The sequence below is a fragment of the Peromyscus eremicus genome, chromosome 20 (genome assembly GCF_949786415.1).
Source record: "Peromyscus eremicus chromosome 20, PerEre_H2_v1, whole genome shotgun sequence".
Classification (NCBI taxonomy): Eukaryota; Metazoa; Chordata; class Mammalia; order Rodentia; family Cricetidae; genus Peromyscus; species Peromyscus eremicus.
The window spans coordinates 54,116,196-54,130,899 of record NC_081436.1 but is presented as its reverse complement, the minus strand read 5'-3'; positions in this window follow the sequence as shown (position 1 = coordinate 54,130,899).

Here is a 14,704-nt window from a genome sequence, read left to right as displayed (position 1 = left end):
TTCAAGATCTGGAGCTTGTTTCCTCTGTCTGTCTGACACAATGGGGAGAGCAGAGAGCCCTGAGCTTAGGTAGGGCAGAGTTTTTATCATAGCAGAGGTTGAGGTGAGGGGATTTCAAGGGTCCAGGACCCTGATTGGCTAACAATTGTCTAGGTGTATCTGTAAAACAAACAAACAAAAAAAAAAATAGGTGTGTGTTAGACTCAAGGACTTCTGGCCACCTTATCTAATGGTTGGAATGTTTGGGATGTTAGGTACTTCCTCACCCCTGGGTAGATCCCTGGGTGGTATCAGCTTAAAGCTTTTCCTGGATCTGGGTGATACCTGCCAGTAAGCCTGTCATAGAAGCTGTGTCTAGGCCCCTAAGCCTGTCATGGCTGCTGTGTGGTCAAGCTATTTTGGGGCCCCTCCACAATAAAAAGGTACCTTGTTCATTTTAAGTTTACAATGGACAACTGAATACAGTCCTTTACTAAAGAAAAAGAGATTTCAAGGATTATTTTCAGAGATATTATAATCATCATGATACATAAAAAATAAGGGAAATGTCAGAATTTAAAATTCTAGAGAAATTTATAAAATAAAACATGTATTTAGTCATTGAACAAAGTAGAAATCATTTTCATTTTATCTTCAAGGTTATTTTATATAACTTGGGTGTGCCGGATAGTTTTATGTCAGCTTGACTCAAGCTATAGTCATCTGAAAGCAGTAAACCTCAATTAAGAAAATGCCTCCGTGAGATCAGCTACAGGCAGGCCTGTAAGGTATTTTCTTAATTAGTGATTGATAGGGCAGGAACCATTCCCTTGTATATGGTGCTATCCCTGGGCTAGTGGTCCTGGGTGCTGTAAGAAAGCAGTCTGAACAAGCTGTGGGAAGCAAGCCAGTGAAGCACACACACCCTTCTATGGCCTCAGCATCAGCTTCCACCTCCAGGTTCCTGCTCTGTTTTGAGTTCCTGTACTGACTTTCTTCAGTGATGGGCTATAATAGTGAAGTGTAAGCAAATAAATTCTTTTCTCCTCAACTTGCTTTTGGTCATGCTGTTTCATCTCAGCAATAGTAACCTTAACTATGACACTTGGGAAAATCTGCAAACATTCTGAAGCTCTTTGAACTATTTCACTGAACTATTTGTTACAGGAAATAGTCAGTTTGAAACAGGACTTATAATAGTGGCATGACACAACTGCCATCAAAAATGTCACAGTCTCGAGAGAGACGTTTAGAAATATGTCAAAAATTGAACCTGGTGTGAAAGGACTTAAGATCGAGCATAAGATGCTAAGAAAACAAAAATTTAGAGTGGCTTCCTGGGATGCACAATAGCTTATTGTGCTCTGAGATGAAAGGAAATTCTCAGAGAGGGACAGACACAGATTACAGAGGACCTTACAATGATCAAAAATTTAATCAAAATAAACTGAAGGCTATGATGCCTCCATGTTCCGAATATATGTGTGTGTGCTGCAAATAATGCAAAAGAACGGCACAGTTTTTATTGTTTTAGAATTTGAAAATGCTCTCAGCCTCTTTCAGTAGTGTAAGAAACTGAGGTTGTAAACACAGAAGGCAGAAAGAGTAATTTATAATAGACTTGAAGTAAGGTAATATAAAAACTATCTCTGGAGAAGAGACAGTAGGACTGCTTTAAAGTAAATAAATATTACAGGTTTTCCAGAGTTTCTGCCACAATCAATAGCTTATTTAGCAGTGTAATTCACAGAATTTTTGGTTTTATTTCTCCTACAGATAAAAGATAGAATCATTTGTTTATAAGTTGATAAAATTTCTTTATTTTTTTCCATCAAATAACAAGCCAATTCCTGCCTGGAGAAAATGATACAAAATGGAATAATGTGCATTTTTCTGGTGCAGATAGAAAACAGGGCAATTTCTGAGAAAAGCAATGTCTACAATCATCTAGAATAAAGCATTTTATATTGGGGCTTCATGGATGACTCCCTTTCCTTTGCTGTTGAGTACAATTGCAGGAAGATAGAAATTTGATTCTGCATGTGTCAGCAACATGTGCTGACTGTAAGAAGAAATATATATCATTTTTTAAAAAATATCAGATATTTGAAGTTATCTTTTTCTAAAATTGGCATACTTTTAAATATGTGTAACCTCTAGACACCACAGTTCTGAATTATGCAAACCCAGATTTGAACAAAGTTGATCTAAACTCTATTCACTTTGAGGCTTTTTTTTTTTTCCCTGGAGCTGAGGACTGAACCCAGGGCCTTGTACTTGCTAGGCCAGTGCTCTACCACTGAGCTAAATCCCCAATCCCAAGGCCTTTTCTAATAAGAATATGTTATGTTATAAGTTAGAAATGTCTGCCACAGGTTCATGTATTTAAACATACTACAGTGGTGTCAACATTTTGGGAAGCTGGGCAATCTAGGTAGTGAAATAGATCACTTCAGGTAAACCTTTGAAAACTGTACTTCTAGCTTATCCTCCCTGCTTTGAGGTCTTTTCTTTGTGTAGGGAGTTATGCCACATACTTCTACTACTACAGAGTCATTGTGCCATGCTTTGTCCTTCTCCACAATGGACTCTGAACTATGAGCCAAATATATCTTTTTTTTTTTTTTTTTACTGTAAGTTACTTCTGATAAATATTTTATCACAATTATGAGAAAAATGACTAATAGAGAGGAGAAAAAAAAACCTTAGCTAAAAAAATATTGTTCCAGAAGATACAATTCATTTGATATGATTAACTTTACTGAAAACACATGGCTGGCTAAGTCATAGGCTATTGGGCAGAACCCAGTATTCTTCTTCTCCTAAATGGGCATTGTTGGGGGATATTTGATCACACTGTAAATGCTGAGTTTGCATTGAGTTGATTAAATAAAATTAACCATGAGTTAGGAGGCTGATTTTGCAAGTTGTTGACAGAAACCAATCATAGAGAATCAGAGGGTATCTGGGAGAGCTAGAGAGATCTATAGGAAGTAGTAGAGAAGGATATGGAGTGGTACAGCTTTTTTTGTTTGGGTAGAGGGGAAGGACACTCTCTTTGGGAGATGCCAGAAAGGAGAGAAGATTAGCTAGTTGCTACCCAGCTTGTCTGAGCTAATACGTTTTCATACCAGCTTTTGAATCTTGAGTCTTATTTATAAATAGAATGATAGAGGTTTAATTAAAGCTACTTTTATTGGCAGCAACAGGGCTGTTACTCTTGTTACCAAGCCACTACTAGAGAAGCAGGCCTATAACTGCAGAGTCACAATTGCTGGTTATGACAGCAGGAGATGAAGGTTCAACCACTGTATGTAACAAAAACATTTGGTACTCCAACTCTTGGCGTGACCACAAAGACAGAGAAGTCATGCCAGCCAGCTCTGCCACAGTTGCCATCTAGGCCTCTCCAGGTGAGCACTCAGAACAGTTGGCTGCCATTTGCTGTGACTCTGGAAAGCAGTCCTGCACTTAGTAATTGCAAAGAGGGCTTGAGTTCATTGCTGACACGGTTGACAAAATGAGAGTCAGCAGATTTGATGAGATACCTGGAAATTTCATTAGGAGAAAGGAAATAATGTTAAAAAGAAAGAAAATCTTTTGCATGTTAGGAATTGGGAACACCACAGTGCAGGGTACTCAGACCCAGTACAGAGCTACTATGGAGGGTTTAAATATGGAAAATGGAAAATTTGAATAAGGGGACAACTGACTTCACTGGGATTGACAAAATGTCATTTGTAATTACTTTCAGTTTGGTAATTAATATCTTATACTTAAAAAAGTGGTTTGATAACTGTATCTAATATAATAATTTGGCTGATAAGATACAAGACTTAGAAAGGCTTAATATTAATAAAATATAAGCTTTAGAGAGACTTACTACTGCTAACACACAAGCCTTAAAAAGACTTACAATGAAAATAAGAAAAATTTGACTGATAAGATACAAACTTTAGAAGATCTACTAATGAAAATAAGAAACATACTCAGACACTGACAGAGGAATTTAGAGCAGAACCTACCACACCATTGCATTATGAAACTTAAGAGGGCTGAACTAAGGTTATTAAAACACCAACTTTAATTTTTCCAGTTACCATATAAGAATGACCACCAGGGGGCTGGAGAGATGGCTCAGAGGTTAAGAACACTGGCTGTTCTTCTAGAGGTCCTGAGTTCAATTCCCAGCACCCATATGATGACTCACAACCATCTGTAATGAGATCTGGCTCCCTCTTCTGGCCTGCAGGGATACATGCAAACAGAACACTGTATACATAATAAATAAATCTTAAAAAAAAAAAAAAAAAGAATGACCACCAGATGATAGGTACCCCTAAGGTTATCCAGAAGTTAATTGGAATCCTATAGAAATGTTATATTTGAAGAGATTTAAGAAAGCAGTCATTTCATATGTTATACATTTACCCTTTGTAAAGCAGCTTTTAAATTCATGGGCAACTAGGAACAGAATTATTCCACAAGACTTGAAATATTTAGTTATAGCAGTATTGGTAGCTGGTCCTCAGATACAATGGAAAAATGATAGAAACAGGAAACTAGGGTCCTAGAAAAATGAGATAGGGATAGAGATCATGAAATTTCCCAAGATCAGCTCCTTGGTGAAGGTAAGTATGCTGATTTGCAAAGACAGTCTATATTTCATGATTACACCTTGGTTCTGTGCCATATTGCAGCTTTGAATGTTTGGGACAGGGTTGAAACATCAGAAGAGAGTACTGAGTCATTTACTAAAATTATACAAGGCCCAAAAGAGGACTTCTCTGATTCTTTACAAATATTGACTAAAGCTGTAAATAGAATAATATCATATCTGGATGTTAGAGAAATATTAATTGAATCTTTGGCTTTTAAAACTACTAATTCAGAATGCAAAAGGGTGACTCAACCTTTAAGGATTGGAGCAGCACCCATAGATGAATGGACCTGAAATACTTCTGTTATTGGATCTCACACTTATGATGATACTTGAATAAACGTGTTTTCCTGAAATTTTAATAAAAATCTAAAAGTCAAATGTTTTAATTGTGGTCAACTAGGTCATCTGAAAAGGGGTTATAGGCAAGGTGTTCCTTGAAACAATGATTTTTCTAGAGATAATTCAGGCAGAAGGTCCCAGTCTTCTGGCATATGTAGACGGTATGGTAAAGGCAGGCCTTGGACTAATGAATGCAGATCAACAAGGGACAGGTTAGGTAATACTTTGGCATCAGGAAATAACTTAGAGGGCCTCTTACAGGTCACAATGTCAAATTTGGTTCAATTATTTCCTGTCAGCATTGGGGAAACTCCTACACAGAGCAATAAAAAGACTCACTATCTGTTGTTAAAATGGATACTGCTCTGGATGACATATTAGCTTGAGTAAATAAAACAAAATTTTCAGGAGAGATGATAAAACAAGTATTTTGACAAATTTCTATAAATGATCTAAGGCAAAAGCTAAAACTATAAGTAAATGGTATTGAAATTAAGAGTTTAGAGACACAGCTACAGATGTAACAACAATTTCTCCAAAATCTTGGCATCCAGATTACCTTCTTTTTTTTTTTTTTGGTTTTTCAAGACGGGGTTACTCTGAGTAGCTTTGTGCCTTTCCTGGAACTCTCTTTGGAGACCAGGCTGGCCTCGAACTCACAGAGATCCGCCTGCCTCTGCCTCCTGAGTGCTGGGATTAAAGGCGTGCACCACCACCGCCTGGCCAAATTACCTTCTTAATGAGGTAAATGCTGAGCTTCTAGGAATGGAAACTTTTTTTTTGGAGCTGAGGATCAAACCCAGGGCTTTGTGCTTGCTAGGCAAGCGCTCTACCACTGAGCTAAATCCCCAACTCAGGAATGGAAACTATATCTCAGGTAAAGTGCAAAATGGGTTGAGTATACAGGGCCAGAAGAACAGAGTGGAACATTAAAATGATATATATCTATAGTAGCAATGAATTTATGAGCACATAATTTGTTGCAGCAATAGAATCCCAAGATTAACATTCCTCCAATTTCAGAAACAAAACTTAAACTAACATATGGTTCTGAGAAAAAAATATTAAAAGTTTTTATCAAGAAGGTTCACTGACTGTTCAGGTTATGAATAAGCAGGGCACAACAGCTGGTGATCTTTCAAAGATACCAACAGTCCTACCTTTAAAATGGTTAACTGACAAGTTTGTCTGAGTGGAACAGTGTACTTTGTTATGAGAAAAAATTACAGGAATTAGAACAACTCATGCCGAAGCAGTTAAATGTTCAACACATTGAAGAATCAACCCATCTTGGAATTCTCATATATTTGACATTAAAAAATAAATCTGAAAAATAGAGAATGCTAACAGATTTAAGAGCCATAAATAAGGTGATACAGCCAATGAGCTCTTTACAGTCTGGAATTTCCTTGCCTTCTTTATTACCTAAGGTATGGTCTATTTATAGTGATGGATGAAGTAAAGAGAATTTGCCTTGGGGATTGTAAATTATTCCCCCCCCAAAAAAAACATAAAGTAGGGATTCTATTAATTATTTAGGATATGAGATATGTATACAGAAAATTCAACCATAAAAAGTACAGATCAGGAGAGATAAATTATGAACTCTTAATGATTTTCAAAAATTGCTGGGAGATATTAACTGGATATGGCCCACAGTTGTCTTGAGAACTCAAGAACTAAGTAATTTATTTCAAACCTTATGTGATAATAAGGACTTAAATAATCCAAGATAACTATCAGCTGAGGCTGAGAGAGAATTGGCTCTGGTAGAAAAGAAATTATAGGATTCACATGTGGATTGCTTAAATCTAGAGATTGATTGTTTTCTAGTTATTTTGCCTACTACTCATTCTCCTATAAGAATTCTTATGCAGAGAGAAAATAACATCTTGGAGGGATGTTTTTTACCACACAAACAGAGAAGAAAGTGAAGACCTATGTAGAAAAGGTTTTTGAATTGATTCTGAAAGGAAAATTGAGGCTTCATCAATTAGCAGAAGTAGACCAATCAGAAATTGTGGTACTTTTTACCAATGCTGAAATTACCTCATTATGGGCAGTAAGTGAACATTGGCAAAGATCTTACAATAATTTTTGTTTTGAAGAGAGTAGCAATAAATATTCCAAAAGAAAGATATTTCAGTTTGTAAACAGAACTAATTGGAAAAGCCCTCATATAGTAAAGGAAACTGCAATTTCTGGAGCTCCTACATTCTATACTGATGAAAATAATTCAGGAAAGCCATCTTATAGGTCAGGAAAAATAAATAAAGTGATTCAAAGTCCTTCTGATTCAATGCAGAAATCAAAATTGCATGCTATTGTTAGATTTTTCAGAACATCTTAATATAGTTACTGACTCTGAATATGAAGAAAGTGTTGATTTATATCTTGAAACTGTTGAGCTTATTTCAGATGATTCAGAATTAACTTCGTAATTTATTCAAATACAACAAGTATTCAGAAACAGAAAGCATCCTATGTATATAATGTATATCAGATCCCATATAGGTCTACCAGGCCCTCTGATACAAGGTAATGATGAAATTTGTCAGCTATTGGTAGGAAATATGGTAGAAGCCTAAGAATTTCATAAGAAACATCATGTTAACAGCAAAGGTTTGAAGAAAGATTTTTTCTATCATTTGTCAAAAAGCCAAATAAATTATAAGGAAATGTCCTACTTGTTCATTAGATAAAGCATCAGGATTTCAATGGTCAATTGCTTTAAATTCTGAAAAGGCTGATTTTGTAATTATACATTTATTAGAAGTCATGGCCTTATAGGGCACTTGTATAATTTAAAACTGATAATGCTTCAGCATATATCTCTAGTAAAATAAAAGAGTTTTTTGCATATTACATGATAGAGTATATTAGAAGTATATCTCACAATCCCACAGGGCAAGTAGTTATAGAAAAATACAATTGCACTGTGAAACATATGTTTAATAGACTGAATTGGGCAATGAAGAACATCAGAAATAGATTACACAGTGTTTTATTTACTTTAATTTTTTAAAATGTGAACTTAAAGAAAAAAATGACTGTGGAGAGAAATTGGATAATAACAAAAATCTGCTGAAGTAAATCAGCAAATATATTTTAAAGATGTGTCAACCTCAGAATGGAAACCAGGATATGTGTTACATCAGGGAAGAGGTCTTGCTTTTGTTTCCACAGGAGATGAAATGCTATGGCTACCTTCAAGATTGGTAAAGATTAGATTTGAACAGAAGGGACTTCTTGGTTAGGAGACATGATAGTTCATCAAACAGAGTGACCATTCGATCCAAACTTATAAACAAATTAGTGCCTTTCATTTGATCAGGTGAGAAAAAAATATTATTAAAATATACTATTTCTGTTGTCAAAAATATTTTGTCTTAACAAAGATATAAACTGACAAAAAGGAACTCCTAATGTTAGGATTGGAGAGGTATTTTCTTTTTGTTCTTCCAGGAGAGTAAAATCATCCAACTAAGAAATCTGAAGACCATTGAACAAATGAGACATCATCCAGAGAAAAATGTCCAAGAAAAAAAGTAAAATTGGATAAAGGGTATGGCACATTTCCAGCAGGATAAAATTTCATAAATCTTCCCTTATATTTGTTTCTGCTGTTCTCTACAAACATTAAAGGCAAATAGCCTTTTTGTGGTCCTAATTTAATTAAAAACTCAAAGGTGGCTTTGAAGTTCAAGTGTGGCCCGCCTCCTCTCTAAGCCCAAGCATGTTTGTGAAAAAAAAAAAAACCCAAATCTTTCTCATGTCAAAAAAGCCAACTGTTATAAGACAGAAAAAAAAAATTAAGAATTATTCTATTGTCACCAATCTCATAATTCTTTAGTTTCATTTGACTCTTTAAAGTTTTTAAGTATAAATGTTATCTCAAAATTTATAAGATTAATATATACATGTTTATACTTTTTATTATGATATTACTGGTCATATATAGTACTAATTAATTATAAAAATAGACTTTATCTAGCTTCCTGTGCATAATTTCTGGCTTGAGTCTGAAGCAACTAATTAGGAATTAAGTTTGTGTAACTCAGATATACTTAATAGAGTGAGGTCCTTTAACCTATCTGAGATCTGCTGCATATGACATTTAAAATATCCAAGTTTTCTGCAGTAAGCCATGACTATTCCTAGCAGTGACTTTTGAAGTCTCCAAAAAGATGATGGGTCCCCACAATAATGATTCCACCTGGATTTTGGTAATGCCGTTAAGCTGACAAATACCACCCAAAAAATCAGCATTAAACTACAAACTGCTCAGGACAATTGCAAGGGAGTTAGTTGAAATGGTCCAGTCTCACACACTACTCTACCCAGGACAGCAGATGATAAGCCCTGAACTTTACAATCACACAGAGACAAAACAAAAAAGTAATGCAATGTCTTTCCATTATCCCAAATTTCTCAGGATCTCCTAAAGATGCTATTGCCCTAAGACAGCAGAAAGTAATTTTAAGAATGCAATGCCTTCTGGGTAGTGGCAGTTCACACGTTTAATCCCAGCACTCAGGAGGCAGAGCCAGGCAGATCTCTATGAGTTCAAGGCCAGCCTGGTCTACAGAGCTAGATCTAGGACAGGCACCAAAACTACATGGAGAAACCCTATCTCAAAAAACCAAAAAAAAAAAAAAAAAAAAAAAAAAAGAAGAAGAAGAAGAAAGAATGCAAAGCCCACATTCCAAAGGATGGGTGAGTGGTTTTTGGTTGTTCAGTGGATTGTGAATGTTTGTCATCATTTAGAATGGTTGGTTGCAAATTGTTAGTGGTCATGATAAGGGAGGAAACTAAGCAAGGGAGGTTGGATTCAAAGATATCTTTCTGAAAAGAAAAAAGGGACATATGGAAAAGATAGGATAAAAGGGTAGATTATTGAAACTACTTTAAACTAAAAAGCAGCTATTAATCTCAAATAATTTACATTGGTATGGATTTTTGTATCTTGATACAAATTTAATGATATTTTTGTTATGTATATATTTTTCTACTCTTGTTTAAGGCATTATAACTATGCAGCTCATTTAAAAATGTAACTATTGGGGTCCAGCCTCTGTAGTCTCCTTCCCAGGGATCCAGAAGAGATGCTACCAATGGTGAGAATAATCTGAGGGAATGAATATAAGTGCACCAAGCTGTATAGTCCATTCACTTTATTCCTCTGGGATGAAATTCTACCTACAAAGCTTCAATTCTTTACTCATACTTAACTCCTCTCTGTCCCTTCTCCTCCTGCTGTCTCCTAGCTCTAAGTTCTTTTCTGTCTCTATCCTCATCTTCATCTTCATTCTTCTCCATCCTCATTCATTCCCCTTCCTCTTTCCATAACCTGTCTCCAACCTTGCAAGCTGTAATGAACTTACAATACAATGCAAGGCTTCCAATTTGCCATTTTCTGGCAGGGTGGGGTGACTCTGCTCAGAGCTAGGAAACATGCCTCACAGCTTCACTGCACCTGGTATGCAAAAAGCACTTTTGTTCTGAGTCAATTGCTCTGGAATGCCACTTGGGCTGTGAGAGAACTAAGGGTCTGAGCTTCATTTGCATAAGAAACAAAGCTATGGACCTAATGTCTGCCTGTCTCCTAGGAGACAGGCGATGTCTCTGTAAGTGTGTTTACCTTAATTAGGAGATTAACAGTTGGTCCTTCTGTATGCCATTTGTCTTGGATGCTTGAGAGGTATTTCAGATAAAAGACACTGTTAGAAGTTCTTTAGAGAGCTATGAGAGTACATATGAAATTCATAGCAGGAAACAGCTGACATATTAAAAGCTGAATAACATCAAATACTCCCTGAGAATTGGCTTTTCCTCTGGAACGATTCCTTGATTTTTTCAGGTATAACTTTATCATATTCAGCTGAATTGTTACTAAATTCCTGTGGCTTATAGCAATGTACAATAAAGAAATACATAGTTAAGAATAAGGTTAGTAGTTAGTCATCTGTAATCATCAAAATTGTAGTTTTGTTAGGTATGTTCTCAAGATGAAACAGGGATATATTTTATTTTCAAACACTTTAGAGACCAAAAGAATATGGCACTTAAGATGTTTCAGTAACCTAAGGCTTTTTTTTTTTTTTGGTTTTTCAAGACAGGGTTTCTCTGTGTAGTTTTGGTGCCTGTCCTGGATCTCACTCTGTAGCCCAGGCTGGCCTCGAACTCAAAGAGATCCACCTGGCTCTGCCTTCTGAGTGCTAGGATTAAAGGCGTGCACCACTACCGCCCGGCACCTTAGGCTTTTTATAACAATGAGACACATCTGCTCCTGGCAGCATCGGTTTACTTCAAAAAAGAATGATGAGCATCAAATATATATATATGGTATGTTTTGCTTATTGCAAAGTTAGCCACTGGGCAAGAAATTGCCATTGTCTTGACTGCTGACAGTATGCTGTCCAAATTGGATGAGCAGGACACAAAAGAAGCTGACTGCCAAACTTGGCCAAGATAAAGTAGGACAGTCCTTTGAAATTCCTACTTCACATAAAAGTCTGTCAGATATTCCAGGGCTGTAGGCCAAAGATGATAGATGCCCCAACACTGCTGAGGAATCTTAGTTGACTATCTAGGCAATCAGCTGTTTCTGTCATTTCTTAGTTTTGGAAGTTGTTTGTTCTGCAGCTCCTGTTTACTCAGATAATATTACATTCTTCTTGAGGCTCTGATGGAGTTGAAGATAAGATAGATATAGTTTTCATTGTTGCCAAATTCAGAAATGAAACTCACAAAAGAGGTATAAATTGTATAAGTTTGAGAGACATAAAAGTTTAAATTGTTTAAGAAAATTTGGGTTGGTAATACAAGTTAGAAGAGAAAATGAATTAGGTACAAAACTTTGGACTAATCTAGATAGGAGAGATGATAAAGTAGTTTCTCTGAGTTTGCCAAATACAAATGGACTGGACACCGTGAATGTAATCCTAACGTGATAATTGTTCATATTGTATATAGTTTTACTATGTTAGAATTAAAACCTTTCCTTTTTATTTGTAGAAACAGGGGAAAGGGTTGGGGAATAGTCAATCACACTGTGAACCCTGAGTTTGTATTTGTATTAACTATATAAAATTACCTATGGATCAGGATGCTGAGATACCATCAAGTTGACAGCAAGTAATTATAGAGCAGCAGAGACCATCTGGGAGATAAAGAGAGATGCACAGGAAATCAGAGTGAGGAACTTGAAGTAGCATGGCTCTTTTTGTTTGGGTGGAGGGGTAGGACACTCTCTTTGGAAGACACCAGCCAGGAAAGAAATTTAGCTAGTTGCTACCCAGCCTCTCTGAGCTAAAAGGTTTTCACTCCAGCATCTGAAACTTGAATCTTATCATTTTATTGAACAATAGAGTTTTAGTTAAGCTACTTTTAGTGGCAGTGGCAGGGCTAGTGGCTATGGGAACAGAATTTCCACCAGACTGTGGTCTGCTTGACTGGGCCACTGCCAGAGAAGCAGGCCAGTAATTGTGGAGTTGCAATTGCTGGCTGAATAGCAGTAGACTAAGGCACAGCCACAGTTCCAAAGATAAAAAATGGGGCATTGTATTAGGCTTTGAGGCCATGTTCTTATGTTTGTATCTATAGCCTAGTGTATCTCTCTACCTTCATCAGAGAAGTGTCATTCTGTAGTAGTGGTGGCCAATATAGAGAGCCAGAGCTGCTCAATGTTCAGGGAATAAGAGAACATGGAATGCTTACCTCTAAATAGGTCAGTTATATCACACATGTCCCCTTCCCAAAGCTCAGCAATCATTGAAGAAGAGGTAGAAACATTGTAAGAGCCAGAGAGGGTGGATATGTATAAGGCAGCAGTGTTTGCCAGACTTGACATTAAAGTTGCACTCATGAAATCATAGTGTTTGTTACTATATACATGATATAGCCTCCCAAATCCCAGATTGGATGAGAGAGGGGCTCATCAAATTCTACCCTTGTTGTAGTCATTATTGCAAATTGATGGCTATTGGGTAAGAAGGAGTCAGTTTCCTTCAGGAACAAATCCCTGAGACACTATGCACTCTCAATTAGATTATCTACTCCCATGCACATACAGGCAACATTAAAGGGATTTAGTGGGTTTTAAAAGAAATAATACATAGTACACCTATTTGAGGGTGAAAAGTGTTGGAAAGGACAAGAAGGTATTGAGGGGAGGAATGGAGCTTGATGTGTTCAAAACACATTGTATGCATATATGAAATCATCAGAAAATATAGAATGATATATTAATCAGCATATATTCATTGATTATGAAGAATGTGGTCTGTGATAGAGTTGCAGGAAACGTAAAATTGAATAAAAGTAAAAACAACAACAAAATCCAGTATGTATGTTGTTTATAAGGAGAACTGAAGCAGCAGGGTATGATTTGTGTTAGATTTCATTTGAGATTATAATAATACTACACATATAAAACCTTGCTGAGAAAGTGAGGTTTTTTTGTTTGTTTGTTTGTTTTTTGTTTTTTTTTTGTTTGTTTGTTTGTTTTTTCGAGACAGTGTTTCTCTGTGTAGCTTTGCACCTTTCCTGGAACTCACTTGGTAGCCCAGGCTGGCCTCGAACTCACAGAGATCCACCTGGCTCTGCCTCTCAAGTGCTGGGATTAAAGGCGTGCGCCACCACCGCCCGGTGAAAGTGAGGTTTTTAATACGTGTGATGGTAACCTTTATTCTCAACTTGACTAGATCAAGAAGGGATACCTAGAGAATTGTTAAAGTAGACTTCTGTTTAGGTGTTTACAGAGCTAGCTGTGGGCTATAATTATAAGGAAAATCCCATTCTACTTATAATAGGCAGCACTGTCCAATAGACTGGCAGACTCTAGATATCAGCATAAGGCCTATAGTCATACAGATGTCTGTACACACATGTGTACCTCTCTCCATGGAAACATGCATAAACACTACATACTCATTAAAAACAAATAAATGAAGAAAGGACATCTTTTGAACACTGTTTTCAGATACCATCATGATCCTAATTTGTGTTCACATAGGAAAGGTGTAGTTGAAAATGGTCATTGGCCAATAGAGAGTGATGTACTTGCTCTGGGTATCTCATAGCCATTGTGGAGTTAACCATGCCAACCAGAGATGGGGATAAGTCTTTTGCAAGTACAGGGACTCTCATAGCTGAATCTCTTTTGTATAGCTAGGTATGTTTATGTGGCTAAACTTTGGCTAAACCTATTGAGTCTATTCCTGAAGGACCATCTGCTTAATGGTGATCAGAATTTGGAAAGAATGAGCTGTAGTTATGTTTTTGCTTTCTCCTGAACTCCTGTTCATTAGCAAAAAATTAACCTAAATATTATCAATTATGTTAATTCATCATTAAGATGGTTTGATTTACTCTGTAATGAAACATTGTTTTTTTAATTTTCAGGTAAGCAATAATGATGATAGTTTCAGTTGGTATAAATGTTGGAATTAATTTTTATTCCTCATCTTACAAATAATTATGATAACCCTAAGGGCTTTTTAGGAAAGTGCAGTCAATTCTATTTTGTTCTGTTTAGTTAAAAGTCAGTGTAAGTGAATTGTATTTTCTTTATTATCATAGACCCAAGATTGTTTTTTCAGATTTGTCTTGTTATGAATACATTGTTGTAAATGCCTTGATTCTATTGATATACTCATTCATGCCATTACCTTTTGCCAAATTTTAGGACAGATATTATGTTCATTTTCTGGTCATAACCCA